The 13215-nt window shown below is 42.5% G+C and overlaps 1 protein-coding gene across 2 annotated transcripts in view; it reads right to left on the reverse strand.

The window, feature by feature from the left end:
• Positions 1–13215, reverse strand: part of gbf1 (golgi brefeldin A resistant guanine nucleotide exchange factor 1) — a 163254-nt gene that overhangs the window by 83910 nt on the left and 66129 nt on the right. The window lies entirely within an intron of this gene.

Genomic DNA, 13215 nt, shown 5'->3' on the forward strand with positions numbered 1-13215 from the left:
TGTACTTATTTGCAGGTTAGTATTCATAATTAATATATCATATAAAATTTGAACATCAGACTAGGATATCATTTTACCTCCAAATAGTCAGAGGGGGTTGTATTTCTGAAACTTCAGGAACTTTAGGGGTGGGTTTTGCTGCACTGTACTCATTGGTCTATTACATTCAGCCTTTTATTTCAGCCACCATTTTTAAAAATCTGCAGCCGCACACCAGTTTGTTTTTTGTTCATGTGCTTTAACACATCAACATGGAGTCGCAGAAAAAAGGATACAACAGAAGGACCCAACATGAAGTCCAGGCATCGTCATGCAGCCACAAGCAAAAATGACATGTGAATGTTGCCACGTTTTCATAAATCAGCAGATGATTTGCCTAATCTTCCCAGGTACTTAGACCACAATAGAAACATAACAGGCTGAAGGAACATTTAAGTTCTCTAAAGTAAATTTAGGACTAAAAGTGGGTGGAGACACTTTTGACCAGAGTACAATTCAAGGAAACATGAAAAAAAGTTTTTAAAATGTTATAAAAAGCCTGTTCCAGAAGTAAACAAACCCTTTGACATCTGACATCTGTAATTACACAACTAACTAAAAAAAAAAGACTTGAAAGTCATCGTTTATTCAACATTTAAGATTTTCAGCAGCCTGTAACAAACACCGTTTCTCACAAAACTTTCATTGGTTAAACATCACTGCTAGACAAAAGAGAAAAGTCCATGAGTGGGTCCATGAGAGATTGCATAGAGTTATGGAAGCTAATGGAACGGAGGCTAGCCAGAATGTGACTTTTGCTCTTTTTACAAACCTTTCTGTCAGTACAAAGGTAACAGTTATGACCAAAAGGTCATATACTGTAATTCTCTTATAGACCTATAGACCTATAACTAAAATCATGACAGTTTTACGTGCAAATATCTCAACTGTCTAATGCTGTATCTCTACAACTCATGGCAATGCCATACCATGTGGGGTTCCTCTGTGAAGGCTTTAGCCTTAGACATGCTGCACATACAAATAAGCCAGAACAGCGTGGTCAACAGTGCTGCATAGAGTTTAATGTACTCTCCCCATGCACTCTGCATGAAGGTCTGTGTAAACAGCACTGATGCCCTGAGGGGGCCAGATCAGTGAGGAATTAACGTCACAGGAGGCTGAACCTCTATTCTGGAGAGGGAGAGAGATTGGAAGAAGAAACAAAAGAGGGATGTATGAGAGTAGAGGACAGAGATGAGAAGAGGGAGCTTAGAGAAGAGTTCAACATTTTGGGAAATATGTTTACTCGCTCTCTTACCTCAAGATAATAAACTATTTATGGAGCATTTTTAATATAGAGATTGGTCAAGCACAAAGACTGAGCTACCATCACCTTGAAAGATGATGCATTTATACCAAGCATCTTGTTTCTTTAACACCTTTATTTACAGAAATGTAAAAACGACAACTTGTGATTTTAGGAGTTGTTGCGTGCCACAGTGTCCAACATTAGCGTTTGACTCACAGACTCAGGGGAGGGGTAGATGGCCAACATAATAAAAAAGTCCAAAATAATAAATTAACTTTGTATCACATTTTAGTTTTAGTGCATTTCCTAATAACATATAAGAAGGTATTATGTTGGGAAAAAAAATTAAAGAAGAGGCCAGAGCAAAAGTTGGAGCAAAATTATTTCAATATATCGATCAACGGTTTATCAATTCAAGCCTCATAACAAATCAAGAAGTGTAGATCTCAAATTTCTAATGAAGTATTTGCATTCATATTTACACAAGAATCAAACATTAAAGCAAATGTAAGGGTTTTGTAAAGCTTCCTCATCAATCCTCATCAGACTCTTCACCACTAGCAGCACACCAGCAGCAAGTGATAGTTTAGTGAGTAGCTGATGTCAGATCAGGGTTAAATCCATTTTTAAATCTGCATTGTTGGCTCTGATATAGCCACCTCTCTCTGTCTGTAGTCACCACTCTGTAGTCTTGCTTATGCTGCATTCCAGATAGATGGGCACCACCCGCCCGAGTTGCAAAGTTGGAAATCTCACCCAGCTGTGAGATTTCCCACTTTGCAACTTGGGCGGGTGGTGTCCCATGCATCTGGAATACAGCATTAATGTCCCGCCAACAGCTGATCACATCTGATTGGATGTACGAACGAGTAACTGCCTATCAACACTAGCCCTTTTCACACAGAGACTCCGCATTATCGCGGCAGCTGCAGTTCACCAATTCTCCGCCGTTGTTTGTTCACGCACAACCAAGCAGCTCCAGCGTAAAGACACACCAGTGTGTAATTCACAAAGAAAGCCAGCGCTGTGGACCCAAAGAAGGCGTGACGGTACACGTCATGAAGATGACGTCTGTGTGTTTTTTTCAACGTGTTTCCCCCAGTGTCCTCCTGTTAATCTAAACATGTACCCACTGACTGTTTCTAATCATATGATGCTGTTATAATGTGTTGTGATTGAGATCCTGACCCATCATGCATCCTGGAAAGTAACAAAGTTACGTTTTTCACTCTAAATTACATAATTACATAATCTCCATCAGTAAACAGGACGCTGTCTGACTCTCTCACTCGTGGGGAGGGATCCAAGATGGCGCCACGGACGGCAGCCACGGTGTGTTGGTGCGCGTTGTTTTGTCTTGTTTTGTTTGTTAATTTAACTTCTTGCCTGAATCCGGACCAGACTGTCTCTCCATCCACTCTGAAGCACTGCACTGACCAGCTATCTCCAGTGTTCACAGACATCTTCAACACCTCACTGGAGATATGTCATGTGCCAGCCTGCTTCAAAGTCTCCACCATCATCCCCGTCCCCAAAAAACCAAGGACCACAGGACTTAATGACTACAGACCCGTCGCCCTGACCTCTGTGGTCATGAAGTCGTTTGAGCGCCTTGTGCTGTCCCACCTCAAATCCCTAACCAACCCTCTCCTGGACCCACTGCAGTTTGCCTACAGAGCCTGTCTGACAGGAAGCAGCGTGTGAAGCTGAGGAAACATGTCTCCGAATCCCAGACCATCATCACCGGATCCCCCCAAGGCTGCGTTCTTTCTCCCCTGCTCTTCTCGCTGTACACCAACGATTGCACCTCCAGTCACCAGTCCGTCAAGCTCCTGAAGTTCGCGGACGACACCACGCTCATTGGGCTCATCTCTGGCGGGGATGAGTCTGCCTACAGGTGGGAGATTGAGCATCTGGTGACCTGGTGCAGCCAGAACAACCTGGAGTCCTGCCGCTTCCTGGGCACTATCATCTCCCAGGACCTAAAATCAGATCCCTCACCAAAAAAGCTCAACAGAGGATGTTCTTCCTGCGGCAGCTGAAGAAGTTCAACCTGCCAAAGACGATGATGGTGCACTTCTACACTGCCATCATCGAGTCCATCCTCACCTCCTCCATCACCATCTGGTACGCTGCTGCCACTGCTAAGGACAAGAGCAGACTGCAGCGCATCATACGCTCTGCTGAGAAGGTGATTGGCTGCAACCTTCCATCCCTTCAGGACCTGCACAGCTCCAGGGCTCTGAGGTGTGCAGGTAGGATTGTGGCCGACCCCTCCCATCCCAGTCACAGTCTTTTTGACACTCTCCCCTCTGGCAGGAGGCTGCGGTCCATCAGGACCAAAACCTCCCGCCACATGAACAGTTTCTTCCCCTTTGCAGTTGGGATCCTTAACAAGTCCGGGGACCCCCACCCCCACTGACACTGACACTAACTCTTGCACTCTGGCACTCAAACCCATCATCGCCCTTGATATCTTTGCATTACATTAATGCAGAATTTGTACATCTCTTATTTTAGATATTTTTTAAATATTTTTTCTTTTTAATATTTATTATAGTCACTTTGTTTATTGTTTATTGTCTTCTATGTATGCACCTTATTCACCTAGACAAATTCCTTGTTGGTGTAAAATCCTTCTTGGCAATAAATCTCTTTCTGATTCTGATTCTGATGCTGTTTTCTGGGGAAAGTTCACTGAAGTCTCGGTCGGGAGGGCTGACCGTCACTGTGATTTTTTTCAAGACAGTAACTACAACAACACAATAGTGGAAGGAGACAAACAGTTGGTGAGTTAAAGTTTTTTGCCGCGGACAGACGCTGTTTTTTGGGCAGAAATGTGACGAAGACTCAGTAGGACAGACAGGATGACAGACACTTTTCCACGTATAACTGTGGTATTTTTTTCCTCATATAAGTTGCCAAAGACACTACCAGTTACTACGTTACTGTTGTTGCATCATACCTGCTAACCATGAGCATGTTAACGTTGTCATTGGGAGCATGCTGACATTAGCACTATTGTACAGTCGAGTTGCTGGTGTGGATGTGTTAAAAGAAGAAGTTGATTTCAACTGCATTTTAAAAAACTCTGACATAGACATGATAGAATGACGAGAAAAAGGGTACAATATTTTGTGCTCAGGGGTCGTGAAATTTTGCCCTTTTTCAAAAATTCATAATAATGATTTTAAAATAATAATTTTGATTTTTTTTTTTTTTTTATAAGAAAAGATCCATTAAATAATTGACCTCAGTATAATATCAGCTATCAGAAGAAAACAATAATCATCGGCATTAGTGTCAAAACGCCACACCAATTGAATCCTACAGTTTATTGAATCCAGCTGCAGTGCAAGATGCAGCAGATCTTCCTCTGTAATCAGTTCACAAGGAATGGAGCTTTGCTGGGCATTCCACTCTGGGAAACCACCTTTGGCCAATCCCCCCCGACTTTAATAATCTCGCTCTTTCTCTGGAGAATTTGGAGAGAAAGGGGGTCAAGAGGGGAAAGCAAAAATACAAAACAGGTAAAACAACAAGGGAGAAAATTAGTGGAGTCACGAACGCTGCTGTGAAATGTCGTGCCAAAGGAGTGCTTGCCACAGCAATACTGTGAGGATTATGGCTTTCTTAAGTGCAGCTCCACTCCAGACGAGAAAAAACAACTTGGACATCAAAAGCACCGGGGAGAGTGTCCAACCAATTTCCAAAAGTGCACATGTGACCGCTGTGCATTAGTGTGTGATATCCAATACCCCTGCGGCTTGTTTAGAAATCAAATATGAAATAATTTGAACATTTACACAGTCCCTTTATCGGCCGCCAGTTCACTTTTAGGCCTCACTTTCAAAAGCAAATCTCTTGCTTTCTGCTTTAATGAATATTTTTTCATCTGGTGTTTTATTTCAGTTGTTGTTAAATCTGAAAGCTTGGAGTAGTTTTGGTTTAAAGGGTGAAGGGTGACAGAGTATAAATTTGGAAACAACTGCACAGTTTATTTTAACTTTCCCCATGACAGATGAAATAAAAACAGAAATGTACAAATTAGGCAAAATTAAAATTAAAACCAGCGTTCTCTTCAGAGAGTGAGATAGCTCTGTTGGTTCAATGTGTCCATCAGCTGCCAGAAAACTTTTTAAAGAGGGTTTTTGTGTCCCATTACTTTACAGTGTAGTAAAGGTGGAAGGAGAGTCCTCAAATGAATCTGTCAATAGACCCTGATGAAGACTTCATCAGATGCGATCACCCTGTAAGTGCTATGGCTGCGTTCACAAAGACCACAGATTGGAAAACTCAATTGTGTTGTATTGATCCGGCTGGCCATCGGTGAACACAGGGCTGACTGGAGCCGTCTGTCGGTGGCCACCACCAATCTTCTTATATAAAGTCTAAATACGGGCTCTCTACTTCAACTCAATCTCCGGGGCTTGTGGAGAGGAGTGAAATAAATAACGACGTCTGCAGCCGTGGTGAGGCAATCATTCTATAACCAGGTTAACCTCTGCCTGACATTGACCAAAAGAAAAAAAAAAAAACACAGGATTAAAGGGGCTCACCCAAGCGTGCATGCTGCCATCTTAGGGCTGGGTTTGCTGGGTACAAGTCCTGATTTAAGAATGCCTACAAGTCCAACTCGAGTTCGGCTTAATTGGTAAAAAAAAAAGAAAAAGAAAAAAAAAAAAAAAAAGAGGTTTGTGAAATGAGCCCATTACGATTCAACATGAGCCTAATCCTTTCTACCTTTACCATGCTGAAGCTCCTTCATTCTGCTTGGAGCTGTAGTGAGAGTATCCAGCCATGTGTGGATTACCTCTCCAAATGACCCCAGCAAAGAGAGAGAGAGGGGAGGCGAGGGTAAACCTTTGCCCCCAGGAGAGCACCTCGAATGAGGCCGGCTCACCGCAAAACAGAAGCCATCTTTAACACATGCACATCTATTGGCAGTGGAGCAGAAAAGGCTTAGAACACAGAGAGCGACAGCAGGAGATGAATCTGCGCATATTGTCCAGACAACAGGAGACAAAAAACTGCAGAGAACATGAAAAGAAACACAAACAATATCTACACCCAACCAGGCCATCTCAATTAAAAAAACACAAATATTTCAATGTGGAGTCTCCAAAGATCTTTGCAAGGCTTTATAAGTGGAGTCAACAACTATAAAAGAGTTGCGTCTTCCACAGAATCACAATGTGGAGGAGCTGAACAAGCAAAATATCAAGTGCTTTCAATGGCCGATACATCAAAAACGAATGAGCATTACATCCGTGTGATATCGACACTGCAACTAAGTAAATTACAAAGCAAATTAACACACTGAATAGTCTTAAAAAAAAATAATATAAATAGAAGAAAATAGAAGAAGTTTTTACATGTAAAATGAAAGAAATTTAACAAGAAACCAAGGCTCAACATGCTATTAGGCATGCTACTGATACAAAGGGTGGGGGAAAAAATTATTTATGAACACCTCTGAGTGACTGAGCTTTGACATTCAAGTAGATGCTAAGGAATCAGTTTATAATCTTTTATATCTCCAAAGAGCCGTTTATAAAAAGTTCAGGCGGCAGCTTCTCATTTTTCCCCCTTGCTGATTGCTGCTTTTGCCAAAATTATGGCTGTTGTCTGGTTTGTCATCATAAATTTAACATTATCAACTTCACAGTTTGAATCAGGACCTCCAATATTTGGATCACATACCTTGTAAAAAAGTAGACTGCATTTGTTATTTTGATGTGTTATGTGTCTTTGATGAACATTTTATTTCTTGCTTAGCTCATTTTCAGATTGTAGTTACAGGTTGTGCACATTAAAAAATGGTGACACACCAGTCGGTCAGCCATTGGCCAATGTCCAGCCATCGGTGAGCATCTGTGGCCCCAGTTCATTCTGTGTGTCCCGCACAATTGGCACTAGTCGGCGGCTTCTCGACAGAATGAGCATGTGAATGAGCCCATCGGTGAGAGATATCACTCCGATTGATTTTTCAGCTAAGGGCTGATTTATGGTTGCATGTAGGTCCTACGCAGAGCCGACGCTGTAACCTATGCAAGTGGTCTAAGCAGTAGTGAGCATTAATACATGTGCGCTGGCGTGTCCGTGTTGCTGGCGGTGATGAGCGGAATGCCAGTTGTACTTTCCCCTTTAAACACACCGACTCCTTCAGCTCACAGCTGTGTCTCTGGCAGGGCTCTACGCTGACATTTTTCCCAACGAGCACATGTGCTCCTAAAGTAAAATATCTGGGAGCACAAAGATATATATGGGAGCACAAAAAATATGTATTTATCGATGCTTAACACTTCACACTTAAATAGGCAGCACAAACAAAATTTCGATTTACAATGTTTTTACAGTGTTCGATTTCATTTTTTTTTTTTCATTTCAGGCAGCACAAAACAATTTTTTTAATTTACAGTGTTTGATTTCATTTTTTTCATTTCAGGCAACACAAAACATTTTTTATAATTTACAGTGTTTGATTTCATTTTTTTCATTTCAGGCAGCACAAAACAATTTTTTTAATTTACAGTGTTTGATTTCATTCTTTTCATTTCAGGCAACACAAAACAATTTTTTTCAGCTTCTGGCCCCTGCAGTATTTGCAAAACAATGGTTTTGGTGTTCACTGTCTGATAACTAAACAGGTCCATCACTCAACAAAATATAGAGAAATGTCCCACAAAGCAACGTCACATGACCGAAAAACAGCGTCTGTCCCCGTCAAAAAACTTGAACTCACCAACTAATAGTCAGACAGCGTCCTGTTGACTGATGGCGATTATGTAATTATGTAATTTAGAGAAAAACGTAACTTTGTCAATTTCCAGGATGTTTGGTGGGTCAGGATCTCAACCACAACACATTATAACAGCATCCATATGATTATAAACAGTTAGCAGGTACATGTTTAGATTAACAGGTGGACACCGGGGGAAACACGTTGAAAAAAACACATATGTCATCTTCATGACGTGTACCGTCACACCTCTTTTGGAGCCGCGGCGCCGGCTTGCTGTGTGAATTACACTCTGGTTCGTCTTTTACGCTGGAGCTGCTTGGTTCTGTGTGAACAAACAACGGCGGAGAATTGGCGAACCGCCGCTGCGGCGATAATGCGGTGTCTCTGTGTGAAAAGGGCTGGTAACTTGTGGTTGTGATGGTAACTTGTGACCTTTGCTCACACACTGTGCGCCGAAATCATTTTCCCGGTTCGCACATCCATTTTTTTTAGGGGCAAATGCGAGTGAAATGCTCGCACTATAGAGCCCTCGTCTCTGGGCTAGAGAGAGCGGACAGGACAAACACACCATGCAAGCCAGTGTTTGCCCATGGGCTACTTGTGGAGGTGCACCTGCTCTTCAGACATCCAGCCTGTCTGCTCTCTCTCGCCCAGAGACACTCTCATAGCAAAGGGTGGCTCCAGAGGAGAAGTATAACTAAAGAGAAGCAGCAGCCGTGTGGTCAAGAGAGACTTCAACAGCTCATTAGTGTAGAGTATTTACTGGGGAAACAACAGGTCACAATCCCTCTTATTAGCACCACCGCTAAACACCAGATGACAAGCTGGATTCTACCACACATGCGCAAAATGCCTCCACCCGCTGTGAAGCATCTAATCTGCCAAAAATATGACGAAGATAATTTTTTTTCCCCCAATAGAAATTTCAATTTGATCACTCACTTATGTGTCGGCTAGTAACACTAATTCAAATAGTAACCTCTTTCAAATATCACCCTGTTCTTCACATGAGCACTCATCTCTAAATAGCTCTTGGCTAAATATGAGGCTGCAATCAGACGGTTGCGTCCACAAGTATGCAGTTACCTATAGTTCCCTCAAACAATGTAACGAAGATATGCATCAGAGGGGATTTAGAAGTGGGTATATGCAATGCCAACTGAAAAATATGTAGTAATATGCCGTATACCTGCACCACTAGTTAAAGTTACACTCTGCCACAGCTAATTAACAGCGATCTCCACACTGCCTTCAAGCTGGGCATAGACATATATGTCAGACTGTATGTTTCACGTATAGGCTTATGCAAGGACAAATAGTAACTTAACATTACGCATCTTTAGTTTATTTAGCTGCTAACAGCTGTTAAAGTTAAATATCAGAGGGGGCGCTCGTGCGCTGTAATGGAGTAGACGTGTTTTGTCGGAGCTCCGTGCTGCTACCTCCATTTTCCTATTAAACTACTGCACCTGAATGTTTTTGGGGGGTTTTTCCGCTGCCCTGTCGCCGTTCTGCATCGTAATCTGCCAATCTTTGTTTTTACACTATGCCTAAGAAAGACAAAGGCAAAAAGGAGACATCCCAGTCGAACCTGACTGCTGCTAACAACGATGCTATACTAGCTGCTAGGGCTGCACGATAAATCGAATTTTCATCGTCATCGCGATATGAACATGTGCGATAAACACATCGCAAAAGACTGCCTGACACGCGATGAATAAGAAAAATCATTTTGTTTACATGCGCCATGAGCATGCTAACATTTAGCCTATCAGACGGAGCCCTGTTTACAAAGGCCAATCAGATGAAGCCCCAGCTAGCCGTTAGCTACCCTGACAAAATTAATCGGCATCAGTTTGGTGGTGATTGCCAGGTTATGATGGCTGAGGGAGGAGAAAAAAGCGATGAAAATGGTCGACGAAGGCCTTGTGGTGAAAAGAAACAGCACTTCTGCTATATGAACTTATTTTGGATTCAGGAGAGACGACGTTGTAACGTGGGCTGGTGAAGGGGAAGGTGATGGTCCACTTTAGTGCGGTTGCTCCGGTTACTCAAGAGACGGCAGGCAACATGTGGGGGTTTTTATTTCATAACACTGACCACACCGTGCCAGGTCTCTACGGCACTAATGTTACAGGCATACATGCAAATGAACACAGGCCGAGGTTCTTCTACCAACACTTAGCAAAATAAAAAGGGAAGTCTTCGCTCTGTTAGCGGTATCCTTTCTCATGAGGAGCGGAAGTACACCTGCTCTTCTTCATCGTACAGGTTACATTACCCACTAAACAAAAGAGGCGCCACCTAGTGCCGCTACATTAAATAACTGACTGTTACAACGTGTTACAATGACAGGTACTGTGTGAGCACATCAGCACATCTGGGAATGTGGTAACAACCTAACAAAGTTAACATGCTGGTTTTCTTGGCCAAGAACTTGTGTTAAGGGAATAACTAAGGTTGTAACTTGCCCTAACGGGTAGATATTTTTTCCTGATTTTATTTTCTCTTGATTTAGTGGGCTGGCCCTACTCTATTTCAGTTTTGTCCCTCATACTACAGATCTCTGCACCTTGTTAGGCAGAGTCAAGGGCCCTGATGATTGTGATGAGAGACATTACAGTTAATTTAAAGTGCCATGTTTAATTTATATTTATTTAATTATTTAAGTTGTTTCCCCCTGGATGTTTTATTTATTTCAACTCTGCATGGTAAGAGATGTTTTGGTTGAGTTTACAAGAAAATAGTTTAAAGGGAGCAGGGAAAATTAAACTTTAATTTCATATAGTTATAATGTCTTATTTAAATTAATGTTCTGCTTAATTGGTTGGGTATTCATGCGCAGTTTGTTCAATAAAAGCATGTTCGAAATAATTTATTTCATTCTTTATTCAATGGACATTGGCTATTCAATGTTTGGGGTCTATGTTAGCAGTGTACCTATTAATGCGGAAACACTATTGTTAACTGTATAGTTAATAATATGCAAACTTCAATATTTGTTTATTTATCGCAAGTTATATCGTCATCGCAATATTGAACAGTGTTATCGCACATCGCAGATTTTCCTCATATCGTGCAGGCCTACTAGCTGCTATCGCTAGCCATGGCGTCAAGCTCGCCAAGATCTACACGCTTGTGGATGACTTGAAGAAGTCGATGGAGGGGCACCTTGACTCAATCGAAGCAAGCCTATCCGCCCTCCAAAAAGATCACCGCGAAGCTGAACACCGCCTGAACAACCATGGATGAGGCTCTCTCAGCTGACAATAGCCGCATCACAGTGCTAGAGGCAACATGCAAAGATTTAACGGCGGCTAACGGGCTCCTCAAAGCTAAACTGAATGACTTGGAGGGTCGCTCCCGTAGGCTTAACATCAGGATTGTGGGCATTAAAGAGGGTGAAGAAAACGGTTGCCCAACTGAGTTTGTGTCGCGGCTGATACCGGAGCTTCTTGGCCAAGACAACTTTACCAGGCCCATCAAAATTGATCGGGCCCACCACAGCCTGAGACCCAAGCCACTCGCTAATGAGCGACCGTGGATCATCATTGCAAGAGTCCACAAGGACAGCGACCTGGTCAGTATTCTCCGGCTCAGCCGCCAACAAGCCCCGCTACAGTACAACGGTGAGAGGGTCTCGATATTCCCCGACTACACGGCTGAGGTATCATCACAGCGCCAGTCCTTCAACACCGTGAGGAAGAGTCTCATGTATGCCAGCGCTAAGTGCTCCCTGCGTTTTCCTGCTAAACTCCAAGTTCTCCACAACACAGTGAAAATCTTCAACTCACCAGCAGATGCTGAACGGTTTGCTGACTCACTGGCTGACAAAACATGACTGTTAAAGCTTTCCATATAGATGTCTATCTCCTGCATTTTATGCAGTGTCGCTACTGATGTTGTGATTTAGCATTTTGTCATTCTTAATGTCTAAGTGTTGAATTCTCAGCGTTATAAGTTTCAGCTGGGAGTGAGATATGATACTTGCTGTTTTTGTTCGTTTCTCATGGTATTGATACCCCACCAGGATTTTTTAACTCATTACTTAAAGTGTTCAGGTCAGCCTTGTTTACCCTGGTGCGATTTTCATTTATCTTTCTTTTCTATAAGGGACCCACCTAAATGCCACTCCTCCAAACATTTCCAGTTTGGGCTTTAGCGATTGTTTGTTATTATTATGTTCCTGTAGGTGCACCTTACTGTTTGTTAATCTTTATTTTGGAGGTGCTCACGGTGCTGTTAGTATAGGCCAGCTTATTGCTGTACGGTTTAGCCGTCTCTGTTACCCGGTGCCGCCTAGTTCTAATTGCGGCTTTTGGTATGTTTTGGGGTTTTTTGTTTTTTGTGTATATACTGTCAGTTTCTTGTCAAGTTTATCATGTCAGCCTTTATTTTCTGTTCTTTGGTTTTCTAAATGCAGGATAGTCATTTGGCCAAGCCGGGATTGAGTCCTGTTACTTTTACCTCTTGGAATTGTAGAGGTCTTGGCAAGGCACTTAAGAGGGGAAAGGTAGGAGACCCACATTCAACCTACAGAGCAGAGACGTTTGAGATCGTTATGGGTGTCGCAAGTGTACCAATCCACTTCTCTTCTAAGGCGAGGGGGGTTGCCATCCTTGTCCGCAAAACTATCCCGTTTGTATTCAACTCCATAACAACAGACCCAGGTGGGAGATATGTCCTCGTCACTGGTGCAATCAATTCCTTCCCATTAGCTCTTTTAAACATCTATGCCCCCAATTTTGATTGTCCTGATTTTTTCTGTAAAGTTTTTAATCTTGTTGCAGAATATAATACTCATAACATAATCATCGGGGGCGACTTTAACTGCTATTTCGACCCTCAGTTGGATAGGTCTTCCAACAAAGCCACCCCATCGTTGAACTCTGTGCCAGTTCTCAATGATTTGGTGAATTCGTTTGATTTGGTCGATATTTGGAGGCTTCAGCACCCCCTTGAGAGACAATATTCTTTCGGCTAAGATTTCAGATTTTCTGCTCACTAATGGGGCAGTCTCTGATTCAGTTTTATGGGAGTCGTTTAAGGTGGTACTGCAGGGTCACATCATCTCATATCAATCGTCCACTAAAAAGTCCAGGCTGAGGCGTCTTGCAGTTATTGAGGCTGAGTTGGCGGCGTTGGAGGACACTTATCGCAATACAAATGATGAAGACACCCA

The sequence above is a fragment of the Pagrus major genome, chromosome 15, assembly GCF_040436345.1.
Source record: "Pagrus major chromosome 15, Pma_NU_1.0".
Lineage (NCBI taxonomy): Eukaryota > Metazoa > Chordata > Actinopteri > Spariformes > Sparidae > Pagrus > Pagrus major.